At 40.1% G+C, this 13,762-nt stretch overlaps 1 long non-coding RNA gene across 1 annotated transcript in view; it reads right to left on the bottom strand.

Annotated features, from left to right (window-relative positions):
- Positions 1 to 105: 105 nt before the first annotated feature.
- Positions 106 to 13,762, bottom strand: part of LOC309540559 — a 41,139-nt gene continuing 27,482 nt past the window's right edge. Inside the window, exon 3 of the long non-coding RNA XR_014223351.1 lies at positions 106 to 240. This is a non-coding gene — a long non-coding RNA (uncharacterized lncRNA). The remainder of the gene's footprint in view (positions 241 to 13,762) is intronic.

The following is a 13,762-nucleotide window of genomic DNA, read 5'->3' on the forward strand; positions in this document are numbered from 1 at the left end:
GTTGTTATAGTTAATGTTTAATTGGGAAATAGAAATATGTCCAGAAGAACTGTACCTTTTTGACTGTGGGATATATCTTCTAGATAAGCTGTGTTGCCGCCCATATCTTCACTCTCTTTGATTCTTGGTTCCCATGCATTCCAGCTCTTTAGAACTTCATTGCATACAGGCACTCTGATATAGCCAGAGATAATGCCACAATAAACAATTTAAGATGTGCCCTCGTGCATTTCACACTCTCTGGTGGGAAACAAAATGACATCAATTGATGTAGGGCCATTTGCAGATGCTTACCCCTTTGTTTCATAAAATTATGGGAAACACTGATAGCATCCGATAATGGAAACAGAATGTAGACTGTGCACTCCTTTTGAAATCAAAGTTCCACTTCTGCTACACAATAGGAAATGAATGCAATTCAAAGCTTGCTAGGAGGAAGGGAGCAGAAATCTAATACCCTAAAAACATTGGCCTAGATCCAAAAGAACTGCACAACTACTTTCCTACAACCATGTGTTTTTCAATCAGTATTTCTTCATTCTACATGGCAAATTACTTTTCAAACCAAGGAGAGTTTCCAAAAAAGTCTGCAGCATAGCATGGTGGTCTGCTATATAAGGAGGACAGAAAAACCAAACATCCTTCTGGTAAATGCCAAGGCTTTGAGCCCACTCAAAGTAGCACCTTTGATCCCAGCCATTATATACAAGTAGGGTCTACTGAAGTCAATGCATCTTCCATGTGTTATGTTCGAGGTAAGTTGTAAACATTATTCTTTGTAATATGGTTAGTGAGTCATGATTTTGGTTCACAAATATAGAAGGCAATTGTACAAACACTACATGAGAACTGATCTTGTTTTTTCCCCTTGTAGCTAACCCTCCAGAAAATTTGAGATATTTGCTGACCGCAAAGTTTAGCAGCCAGTAATGCCACCTTGTCCTCAGTATACTGTATTTTCTTATTTTCTGACATGCCTTGCGATTTTGTTTATTTATTTTACTATCTTCAATGCTAAGTTTCTCTTTAAACTTCCTTGTGTGTGATCTGGGAAGCTTCCACTCTGGATTGCCATAGATCTCTGAAAAATAATGAGTGGTTATGCTTTTCAATTTATTTTCTTCCCTGCTCAGTTTGAGCAAAGGAATTTAGTGGTTGCAAGTGGATTGTCAACCAAGCAAACTGGCTTTGCTAGGCCAGAGTTGTTCAACCTTTGGTCCCCAAATGTTTTTGGACTACAACTCCCTTCATCTCCGAGGAGTTAGATTACCAGCTGGGGATGATGTAAGTTGTAGTCTAGCAACATTTGGAGACCCAAAGTCCAACAACTCTGTACCAGGCAATGACCTTAAGCACCTTTGGGATGACTCAAAATAAGCAGTCACTGATTTCAATGAAGAATCTCACTCGAACCCCTTTGGTGAATTCTTTCTACCTAGCCATTCTGCCCAATCTCATCTGCCTTCCCTTCTTTCACTGTTAAGTTTTTGTGCAGGGCTCTTCTGGGCTGTATTCCGCAGCATATTCTTGACACAATAATAGTGGATGGGGCAGATTTTGTTCTGCTTTAGTTTGCTCCATGATGCTTCCCCGATGCTACCACATTATTGATGTCCAGAGAGGCTATAGTGCAACAAAAGCAGGGCGAGAATAAGCCAGAACATTTGTGGTATGAAAAGTTATGGGATTTCAGCAGGACGTTACGGGATATGCACTGATCAGAAGAGAAGCAGTGTGACCACCCCAAACCTTTTGCAGGCACAAGTGACATCAAAAGAGGGATCACATGTCCCTGCCCCAACAGCATCATGAACACAAATCACCATGAATGTGCAATAAAAAGGACATCTGGGGGGGGGGCATAGACAATTAGGGAAGGGGGACAGCTTTGTGGCAGAAGGGCAATCACTGGCATTTTCATGGAGGTCTGGGAAAGACCTTCCAGAGTTAGATGAACCAGCAGCTTCCTTTACTCTTGGTATGAGGGACCATTATAGCAAGAAAGGACTCTGGTTCAGTGGGAAAGCAGCTGTTTTGCATGTGGAATGTTCCACCTTAATTCCCTGGCTTCCAAATACAGACTGGAAAAATCTCTTGCTTCAAAGGGCTGGGAGAGACACCTATCTGAAAAACCCCTCCAGAGCCATTGTCACTCAGCATAGGAAATGCTGAACTAGATAGACCAGTAAACTGACTCAATATAAGACAGTTTCCCATTTTTCTTATGTATGAGGCCACTGGGCTTACATCCTGTGGAATCGGCATTATTTGTATTAAGTCTGTATATTGCATATTTTTTTTAACCAAAGGGTCCATTAAAGCTCTAGGATCACCTTTTTGAGTTCATATTGAGTTGTTCTATTGGATATATGTTTGCGGACATTCACCCAAAATAAACAGTGATGTAGAGTAAACACTAATATCCGCCGTAAATTCTTGACTTCCCTATATTCCAATACTCACTGGAGATTTAGATCATAATATTTGACCCAGATATGTTAAAAAAATATTTAAAGCTTTCTAATGACCCCAGTATGAGGATGTTTTCCCTATACATTATACAGTTCCAAGCCATTGCAAATGCAACGTTGAAAAAGAATAAAACATGGAAATTACTTTACAAACCAATGTGGATTTCTTTGGCAATGCAATTGTTTGGAAGGCCTGCAATTGCTATAACTGGAATGTAAAAATCCTACACAATGCATGTAAATTGGAGTGGGTGGATTAGTGATCCAAGTGCAAGTTTTGGAGTTCAAAACTCCTTAAGAACACATGTCTAAATCCCAGTATGTTCAACCTGGTCTTCTGTGTTTGGGTAGGCTGATAAATTGAGCAGCAAGTTATTCGTTGAGATAGTTGTTTCCCTGAAGGCAGAACAAGTTTTATTCCTGGATTTAACGACATGTAGCTATGGGCAAGCTTGCAATCCAGGGCTGTGCAATCGTAGCACCGCTTGGCTGAATGCAAATTCCACTGTATTGTGGTGCAGTTGACAGGATATTACGGCCAGGGTCTAATCACTGCTCCGCCATGGAGCTCAAGGGATAGCTTGAGGCTAGAGATAAGAATAGACTGTAGTTGATCTTCTGTTCTTGGGCTATGAAATTGGAAAAAATCAGAAATAACACTTGTGGTTACGAGTGAAATCTCAAGATGCTTGTTTTACTCCATTTCAGCAGAACCATATCAGAACTTGAAGCCTGGACAGGCCTGATGTGTTATATGATATACACAGCACTGGATGACTTTACCATTCAGTTCCTCATGGGGGAATAAATTGTTCAAATCTCTTAGAGGAAGCTGGTATTTATCATCATTCTAAAGCAAACCCAGTAGCCCAGTGAGCATCAGAGCAGTTTTTCACCATGCAATGGCACATTCAAATAGTTTTACCACATGGCGCTGACATTGTAAGAGCACTTTATGATGTCCAAATGCACAGCAACTTCCAAAAATCCGATGAGCATGTCTGTCATCTTCTACCCAAACTACCAAAGATAAGCCAACCAGGATGACTTCTTTGCTTCTGTCGCTGAACGTGGAATAGTGCCCTGCATTCCTTCTTTTCCCTTGCAGCCTTTTGAAGGTCATGGAGTCTTCTGAGGTGCATGGCTTGAAAAGTATGGCTTTTGACTGATCTGTCAACTCCAGGATTCGGAAAAGAACCAAGAGCTTCTTCCCATTACTGAAATACAGAGAACTGAATGAATAATTTTTTTTAAAAAGGCTAAAGTTTTTGTCCCGGTTCAGACATAAGGAGTCTAAATCAAGTAAATCTTTTTATAATTTTATAAACAAAATCATCCATCAATCTACTTTTGGCACCACTCACGAAACAGTGAGACAGACTGATTGGGGTGATTTTCTAGATGGGACTCACTGGAATGACAGCTTTCCTCATTTTGTTTTACTTAATGACGAAGAGTAGGATAACAGTTCTTCCTCACTTGATGCTTTTCATCAGGTTCCATCAATGACATCCAAATGTCAATGGATCACTTTCTGCCGTGGAATGAGTCAGTTCAGACATCATTCTAGGCAGTAACACAGTACAGGGACCTTCCAAGCACTGGCTAAGATGATCCCCCCCCCCTCAGGGACTTGGGCTGCTATTCTAAATGCAAGTAACCTGAAGTAAGTGCCACTCAGTTACTTACTTCTTAGTAAACATGCATAGGATCGTGCTCTCAGTGACATACTGTGGGGGCTTCCAGGCCTGTTTATTGAGCATTCGTCAGCAAGGATGCTAGGTGACAATGGCTATTATGTGAGCAGCCTTTCTGATTTGTTTGTGGGGAGTTAAAAATGGCATCAAGCATTGTCCCACATTTCTCCATCATTTTCCATGTTGCAAAAGTTGGATCTTTTATGGAAGCAGGTTTCTTGTGGAAGAGCTCCCAAACAACTTGAATTTGCTGGTAAGCAATTGAATTGAAAATAGTGACAAACTGGAAGTGCTGTCTGTGATGAAAATGTTTTGTTAGGTACAATAAAATACTCTACTCCCTGAGAGACACACTGGAGGACTTCTTCAACAGGACTGGCCGAAAATATTTTGCTGCTGAATGCAGAAACAGCAGATTGCTCCCCACAAGTCAAAGACCATACCAATACCATATTAAAAAATTCCTTCCAGTAGCACCTAAGTTTGTTCTTGGTATGAGCTTTCGTGTGCATGCACACTTCTTCAAATACACTTCTTCATGCACACACATGAAAGCTCATACCAATAACAAACTTAGTTGGTCTCTAAGGTGCTGCTGGAAGAATTTTTTTTTTATTTTGTTTCGACTACGGCAGACCAACACGGCTATCTACCTGTAACTACCCAATACCAGTCCAGCTATTTTGGCACTTGAAGCAGAAAATCTTCAAGATCCTTTCCCCGGAAGTAAAAATACAGTTATAATGAATTAAAGTGCTGCCTTTCCAGGACACTGAAAATCAGTTGCCTGCTTCTTCTCTCTGCCTAATCGGAGGACTGGCGCCCTCAAGGGACATTCTTCATTGGTTTATATGAATATGTATCTTTCAAGTCATAAGTACCATGGTAGTTTGCTGCTTCAAGAAACAAACTTGAAGAGCTTGGGTGAATGGAAGAACTCTTTATTGTTGAGAAGCCTCCTAATGGGAAGCTGAGGGTTTTTATTTTTAATATATTTGTAAGAATAATTACAACCTCCAACTTATAAAAACACAGTGGGGTGTACAATAAAATCATGAAACAATCGTAAAATGCTAAACTTGTAAAATACAGAACAAAAGACGAGGACTGAATCCAGTTAATTAACTAAAAACACTTGGTGAAGCAAAACTATTCCCCCCCCCCCTTTTGGAAGCAAAACAGTTTTCAGCAGGTGACAAAAATATCAGAATGATATGTGCCAGTCTGATTTCAATAAGCCTTCCAAATTACTGGTGCCACGACACTAATGGCTCTGGTTCATGAAGAAACTAAACTTTATTGTCCTACTTTCTGTTGACTTTTGAAGTTTTTACAGTCCACTTGAAGCTTTCCTGAAATGCGGTCAGGGGAGAAGTCCAAACTCCTGCAATGCAAGAATTCCAACTAAAGCATCCATGACAGATGGCCCTCTAAACTCTGCTCAAGGAAGGAGAGTTCACCTCCTTCCAAAGGAGTCTGTTCCATTGTCAAACAGCTCTTAGTGTCAGAAAGTTCTTCCTAATATTTAGTTCGATTCTCCTTTCTTGTAACTTAAAGCTACTGGTTCAGGTTCTAGTTTCCAGAGCAGAAGGAAAGAAGCTTGCCACTTCTTTCATGTGACAGCCCTTGAGATATTTGAAGATGGTTATCATATCTCGTCTCAGTCTTCTCTTTTCCAGGCTAAACATACCCCACTCCTTCAACCATTCCTAATATGGTTTGGTTTCCAGACCTTTGATAATCTTGCTCACCCTCTTCTGTACACATCCCAGCTTGTCAATATCCTTCTTAAATTGTGGCACCCAGAACTGGACACTGTACTCTAGGTGTGTTCTGACCAAGGCAGAATAGACCAGGACTATGACTTCCCTTGATGCAGCCTAGAATAGAATTAGTGGTTTTGTTTTGCTTTCGCTGCTGCATCGTTGACTCGTGTTAAGCTTGTGGTCTACTAAGACCCCCCAGATCCTTTTCACATGTACTACTAGTAAGCCAGGTGTCCCCCATCTTATATTTGTGCAGCTGCTGCTTTCTGCCTAAGTGTAGAACCTAACATTTGTCCCTATTTAAAATTCATTTTGTTAGTTTTGGCCCAGTTCTTTAATCTGTTAAGGTCATCTTGAATTCTGAATGCCTTCTGCAGCATTAGCTACCCCTCCCAGTTTGGTGTCATCTGCAAATTTGACGAGCATCCCCTCAAGTCCTTCATCCAAGTCATTTATAAAGATGTTGAACAACCATAGGCCCAGGACAGAACCCCGCAGCACCCCACTTGTCACTTTTTTCCAGGCTGGTGAGGAACTGTTATTAAGGATGAGGCAACCTTTTACATATCCTCGTCCCAAGCTATATAGGACTTTGTACAGTAGTACCAACTCCTTGAACCTGGTAGGTAACTGACAGCCTGTGCCATTTTCTCAACAGGGGTGCCACGTGATGTTGATGGTCCATCCCAGTGAGCAATCAAGCGGCTGTATTTTTCCCCCACCAGCTACAGTTTCTGGGCCATCCCAAAGCAGAGCTATCCCACTCACAGCAAGATTACGCCTCCAGCCACATTTCCTTTCCTGTTCCTTTTTATTACACAGAGTTAAGGATGTTGGTGGATGTGACTAGGAATGACTAGTAAAGTACTAAGTAGCTTTGCCCTCATGGGGAAGGAGCGTTGGCCAGAAGGGCCCCCAAAGAAAACGTAACTGTCACTGAGCTTCTGCACTACTAGGAATACTGTCATGATAAAATCTTATTAAATGTGTCAAGGCAAATAGCCTTTCTAATGCAAGTTGGACTGCAAGTTTTTATGAGGCCTTCCAGAGAACGCAGGTTCCACTGCCTTCAACACAACTGATTGACTGATCATTCGTGACTTACTAAACTTTTAGAAACTCACTCTACCACATTTTGCTTTAAAAAAATAAAATACAAAAGTATTGGCTTCTTTTGCTTTATATCCTCATGAATCCATGCCCTCTTTTAAGTCTGGGGTGAAGGGGAGACAGATTTTTATATTTCCTGCAAGTCACGTTTTCATTTCTCCCACTCTCATGAGGGGATTTTACCTCAGAAACACCAAATAGAAAACATGTGGTCAGGGCTAATGGTATTGCTGCTCGGGATGGTCAGTTCCAAATGCTTGGTGTAAAAGCTTTGCTGATTTAAAGTGAAATAAAAACAGCTGGTGTAAAAAATGTGAGGCATAAACTCTCAATACATGTTGTGTTATGTTTCAGTTATATTTCTAATAGATCAGATTAAGTGAGAAAATAATTGATAAAACAGAATTCTCTTTTCCCCTCACACCCAGGAATTTCCAGACTTTGTGTGTGCTGCTGTATTTGTGGACTGGTTTAATATTTTAATTTTACACTGACATTAGTTGCTATTGAAAATTGCTTTAGCTAGCAAGATTTATATACTACTTGATTGTAATAAAGCCTCCAAGCAATTTGCAAGAACGAATAAAACTATCAATAAAAGACTAGTTAAAAACAAGTAATTAAAACATTTTAAACATATTTAAAAGACATTAAAACACATCAACATCTATCTGTCTAGTTAGGCTTGCTTAAACATTTTTATTTTTTTTAAAGCAGGCACCAAAAAGAATACAGCAAATGTGCCTGACTGATGTCAGTTGTCCCAGACTTCTTTGGGGAAAGTGATGTGCCTTGAATGTGCTTTAGAAGTATGGTTTCTATTTCTATTTTTAAACAAAGCAACAAACAAAAATTTGGATTTGGGTGCACAAGATAGACTAAGACACCTTAGGAATCTTGGTGAAATATGTTATGGGAAGATTGTTTTCCATGAGTCCAACTAAGGGCTTAAGCTGAGTTAAAGCATAAGAACTGGATACTCCCCATGTTATATATTCCTCCCCTCTCTTTTGGAGTCTCAGTGGATATTAAGGAAAGCAAAACTTGTTGTTCTTAGTGAAATTCCTCTTTGTCAAAAATGATGAACACTGGCACTTCTTTGGCTACATATCAAGCTGTTTCTCGCCTTTGAAAGTTGGTTATTATTATTGTAGCACCTCTTTACTGGCCACCTCCCCCCCCCCATACACACCTCAGCTCCCATTAAAACTAACAGAGTTGATGGATGTTGTCAGAACAACTTCAGATTCGATATCCTTGGGGCCAAAGGAGATTTACTTGTATATATAAAAAATGTCACACTGGATATGAACTGGAGAAGGTGCTGGACCAATATTAACAGCGGACACCCGTGGCTGGCTAAAAACAAAAATACCTTCAGATTCATAAATTCCACAGGGCATGAGTGGTTACCAGAAGACCAAAGTAATGTTGTCGCCTCCTTATTAATCGACTGGTATGTCAACTCAGTTCTTAGAATTCACAATATTGTGATAATCCACAGGGTTCTGTAGTAATGGCTTAAGAAATGTCTAAGAAGAAAAGCCCCAATACAGTTGAAGTATATATGTTAGACATTATTCCCTTTGAAAAATATCAGTGCTGTGTGGAAACTAAACACTAATGTTGTAGAACAGCTGTAGGACTGTTAAAGTAAGCCTACATTTCTGGGGTTTTTTTGAAAAAGAGAATCCTTCCACAATTCCATATTATTGGAGGGAAAGAAAAGAAATGGCCTCCCGCCTTAGCTATAGTAATGTAGTTTCAAGTTTCTGATATTAATTTATGTAATTTCCTATCCTGCCTCATTCCTTGAACTCACAGCAGTTTATGAATACAAGGTAATATTCAGTGAAGTGTTACTCAGTAAAGACCCACTGAAATTAATGAAAATGCGGAAGTTTAGTCTATTCATTTTAGTGGGTTGACTCCCATAGTTGCCCCTAGTGGACTTGTTGAACGTTACATGTGAACAGCTGTATGACTGTACAGAGCAGCTGGTACACTTCTTGAACGAAATGTGTGAACACTCCTTCTGTTTTCTCAGGTTGGGATGGAAATACGAGTAAAAGCAGAAGAAAACCACCTTCCAGTACAATTTCTCTCTCGTGCTCCTGCATGAGACCTCTTAAGCACTTTGGGAGTTGCCAGAGTGCTGCCCAAGTTAGTATGGTCCCCAGAACAACCCCGGATTATTGTATATTTGTGAAAAAGGGGTTGTACTACTTCATAGGCAAGGCCTATAGGCAAATGAGAATGGTTGCACATCTGGCAACACTGGTTTAACTGACGAATAGTATTGGCAGCGATGTTGACTTATAACTTGATGCTACTCCTCAGAGACTGCTAGGATGCTGCTATGGCAACTGGTTGTTGGGGAGGAATCTGATGGGGAAGCCAGTCAGGCAGGTGGGAGGGGAACTATCATCTGTGGCAGGGGCCTTTGAGGGAAACAAAGCCTGTTGCTCTCTCCATAAAAGAGGACACCTGTGTTTTCATTCTGTCAAAATTTCATTGAAGGACAGCTCCCATGCCAAAGCCAAGAGCCTTCATAGGCTCCATCACCTTTCGCTCCGAGTGCAAGGTGAAATGTCTTTGGTCTCCCATGGCTCCTGTGAACTCTTAGCAGCATGCACATTCCTACCCAAAGCCAACCAAAGCAAACAAACCCACACCTACAAAACAAAAGCCAACCCCCTGCTGTGTTCACAATTCTCTCCCGGAGTAAGAATGAGTCATACATGACAGATGTTAGTCACATCACTCAAGGCACTACTGGAAGGTGCTCGTGTGCTGCGGTAAAGAAGACCCGAGGGACCGTGGATAGGATGGAACAGAATGCAGCACAAATTGAAGAATGGCATTCGTTTGGATTTGCAAGCAATACCGCTGACAATAATTTTCAGTTGCACTTAATGCTTTCCTGTTGGCAAAATCTAATTGCTGTTTTGCATGAATCCCCACCACACCACAGCCCTACCCTTGCCTGACTGGATGCTTTCTCTGAGTACCACATACTGTAAGCAAGGTTAGCCCACGGTTAAAGCCCTCAAGATTCATCTGCAGATAATTTTTTATTCGAGTGTGATTTTATGGCCCCGTATAAAACCTCCCCTTTTAAGTGTCAGATTTGAGCTGCTTTGTATAAAGGCCACATCAGTTTTACAACACACATCTTGAGATGCTCTTAAAATAGAGGCTGAAGTTTTAGGTGGACTGGAACTGAAGTATTGAACTCCAATGCCTTTTATAAGTCTTTCTGGGTAATCTCTAGATAATTGTACTTTCTCTAACTGTAGTCCTCTGAGACAAACAGAAACCTTGTTAAAAGCTGTCAAAGTGGGAGGGGGGATGTGCTGTAATGAAGTGCATGACTCTGTGGTCAATCCCTTTACTACACATGGCCTGAGCAAAAATAAGCAGTTGCTACTGATGGGCAAAAGTAAAATTATATCTCAGAAATGATTCTGAAGGCATCATTACCTTATGAGGTCATTGCCCATAAATCCTGAATCCTTAATTGACTTTGATTTGATCTTACAGTTTTGGCAACTGCTTCTTCCTTCTGTCCAGGAAACCTGGTAGACCATGTTTTCCACATATGGTGGGAGTTGTCCAAAGGTTTAAAGGGGTTTGGAGAGTTGTTAGTAAGAGAATAATTGGTATTAAGTTACCTAAAGACCATGTACTGATCATGTTTAGAATACCTGATAGAAATATATCTCAAAAATGAGCATTTGTCAGGAACTTTTGTGTTGCTGTTAGAATGAAAGAATGCCTGTAATTCATTCTTGGCTTATAGTTCATCAAAATGTATGCAGATGTTCTAGCCAACATTTGTCATATTCAGAGAAGACCCATTGAAATTAATGGACATGCCTAACCTAGGTCTATTCATTTCAGTGGGACTGAGTAGAAACCACAGACTAGTAATCCACAAAACACATTTACAGAATTTTGGATTATGATCATGAAAAGCATGTTATAATATCCTCAGTTTATTAGAGCAATTATTGTAAGAAGCTAACTTTGGCAGTGACTTGAATTCTACTCTGTTGATATGTGTGCTCAGCATTTATTAATAATACTGTTGTGAGTTTGGGGGACTCAGTTGTTGAAGCAGCAAGGTCAGCTGCTTGGTGGGTTAATGAACACTAACCATGGTTGTTTGTCTAACAAAGAAGTGACTTTGTGCCAAGGGCCAGATAGTTGGGCCCTCCCTCCCTCACCTGGCTAGTAGTGAGAAGGACAATGGTCAAAGTAGTGTGCTAGAAGCAGGGAGACGCCAAAGAGACTGAGTGTCTGTGACTATGGGAGAAGCAAGACCTTTTGGGATGTTAATGCTGTGAGCCCCTCCATTGTGGGCTCAGATTGTATATCTCCCTATCTTCAAAAAAGGGAAAAAAGAAAACCTGTGCAACTACCCACTGCTCAGCTCGACATCGATACCAGGAAAGGTCCTAAAATTAAATAGTCGGTATGTGAGCAATTAGAAAAGGAGGCTGTGATTACTAAGACCTAGCATGGTTTCTCAAAAAGAAGTCATGCCAGATGAATCTCATTTCTTTCTTTTTTAAAATAGAGTTACAAGCTTGGTGGATCAGGGGAATGCTGTGGACATAGTGTACCCCAATTTCAGTAATGCTTTTGACAAAGTCCCTCATGATATTCTTGCAGGGAAGATGATAAAATGTGGACTGGGCAAGGTGGATTTGTAGCTAGTTGACGGACTGAACCCAACGAGTGCTCCTTAATGGTTCCTCGTCATCCTGGAAAAAAGTGACGTGGGGTGCCTCAGAGTTCTGTCCTGAGCCCGTTGATGTTCAGCATCTTTATAAACCACCTTAATGAAGGAATTGAGGAGATGCTCATCAGATTTGCAGATGACACCAAACTGGGAGGAGGTGCCAAGAAGGCAGAATCGAGATTCAAGATGAACTTCATGGATTGGAGAACTGGGCCCAAACTAACAAAATGAATTTCAGTAGGGACAAAGTAAGGTTCTACACTTCGGCAGGAATAACCAGGAGTACATGTGAAGAGGATGTAGGGGTCTTAGCAGACCACAGGCTTAAGTCAACAGTGGGATGCAGCAGAAAAAAATCTGATGCTATTCTAGGCTGCATCAACAGAAGTATAGTGTCTTGGTCAGAACCCCTGGAATTTTGCACCACTCAGAGATTGGGGTGGCATGGTGGTGACGGTATTTTGTTACGTATTTTTGTATTTTTATATTTTAAACCACCCTGTGATCCTTAGATGAAAGGCAGTATACAAATGGGAAACTGGATCCCAGTCATAGGGTTAGATTCAAAGAACCAAGAACTTGAACAGGCGGTAAGTCTGTTTTGCAAATGCTAAGTGAAGTTTCTCTGCCAAACCCAGGGGAATTTCAGACACATCTCAGGTAATACCATCATGCCATAGATTCAGATGTAAATTCCCCTGGGTTTGGCATTTGAAACAACCTGGTTTGATATGGATTTAAACACTGAATGGTATAGTATTTGGTCACATTAACTTTGAGGGCCAGGACACCATCAGCTGTCAATTTAGACCATATATATGTGTATAATAATCATACTAATAATAGTGGACCAAGCTTTTAACTTTCTTATTGTGTGACATTTATGATGTTTAGAGGGGCCAGTTTCGCCATCCCAGCCTGGAAAGTTAAGAAAGAATTTATAGAGTGGCTGGTGGCCTAGCAGATGATTTGCATTTGGTATTATTTTCCTATTTTTGTCTTTTTAGGCTATATTTCCCTTTCTGTTTCTTTAATGCTTTGCAGTTTTGGTTGCAAGTGGCTGAAGCCTTTTTGGTAGACCAACAGACTGAACTGATGGGAACGTTTCTTTGAGAGACTTTGCTGTCAACAAGAAGATGCATAAGGATGACTTACTGCGTGAGCTCATTAGGAAGAATAAGAATCGTAAAGCAATTTATCCACTCCAAATGCTTTATAAAGGAATAGCAAAAAAATTATTGCATTATTGCTTATGGATTGTTTGTGAATTGCTCAATGGTATAATTTTGTTATGCTTATGGTAACATACTTTCCCCAATAGTATTTTCTTATATTATTAAATCAAATAGTAATGTGTTTTGGTGCAGTTGAAATTCAAGTGGTTACCAGTACTGGATTTAACCAGGGAAATAATATTTGCTTTCTAAAGCTTAAAAGTTATGTTTTTAATATCTTTTGGGAAAGAACAATTTCCCTGAATATTTGCATCTATTACTTTAACTTTTTTGTTTATGTTACATGCTTTCTAATATAATCCTTTGCCCAAATGTTATATACTTACCCATATGTAAAAAACATGATGCTCCCTAAATCAGTTTCTTATGAAGCCACTAAGAATATGCAAAGCCATTCATTCATAATGAAGCTCCCTAACCAGGGAATATAGGGCCATGAATTCAAAAATAAATAAACAAACTGAAATGTTATCCAGATTGTAAATATAATACTCATAAAACGTAAGTTGCCTGAACAGCATATAACTTAATTCATATTGCTAGGGATGCATATAAACATATATAATTCATGAAATCGTGAACCATTTTTTAATTGGTTTTAATTTTGCCACACAAAATGCAGTAGATAAACAGTCTGCAATGGTCAGATAGGATGCAGTCGTGATCCAAACACCAATTGAGAATCAGCATGGGATAGGAGTTGGAGTGCTGGACTAGGACCATGGAGAGCAAGGTT

The sequence above is a fragment of the Podarcis vaucheri genome (assembly GCF_965113315.1).
Source record: "Podarcis vaucheri genome assembly, chromosome: 9".
NCBI classification, from domain to species: Eukaryota; Metazoa; Chordata; class Lepidosauria; order Squamata; family Lacertidae; genus Podarcis; species Podarcis vaucheri.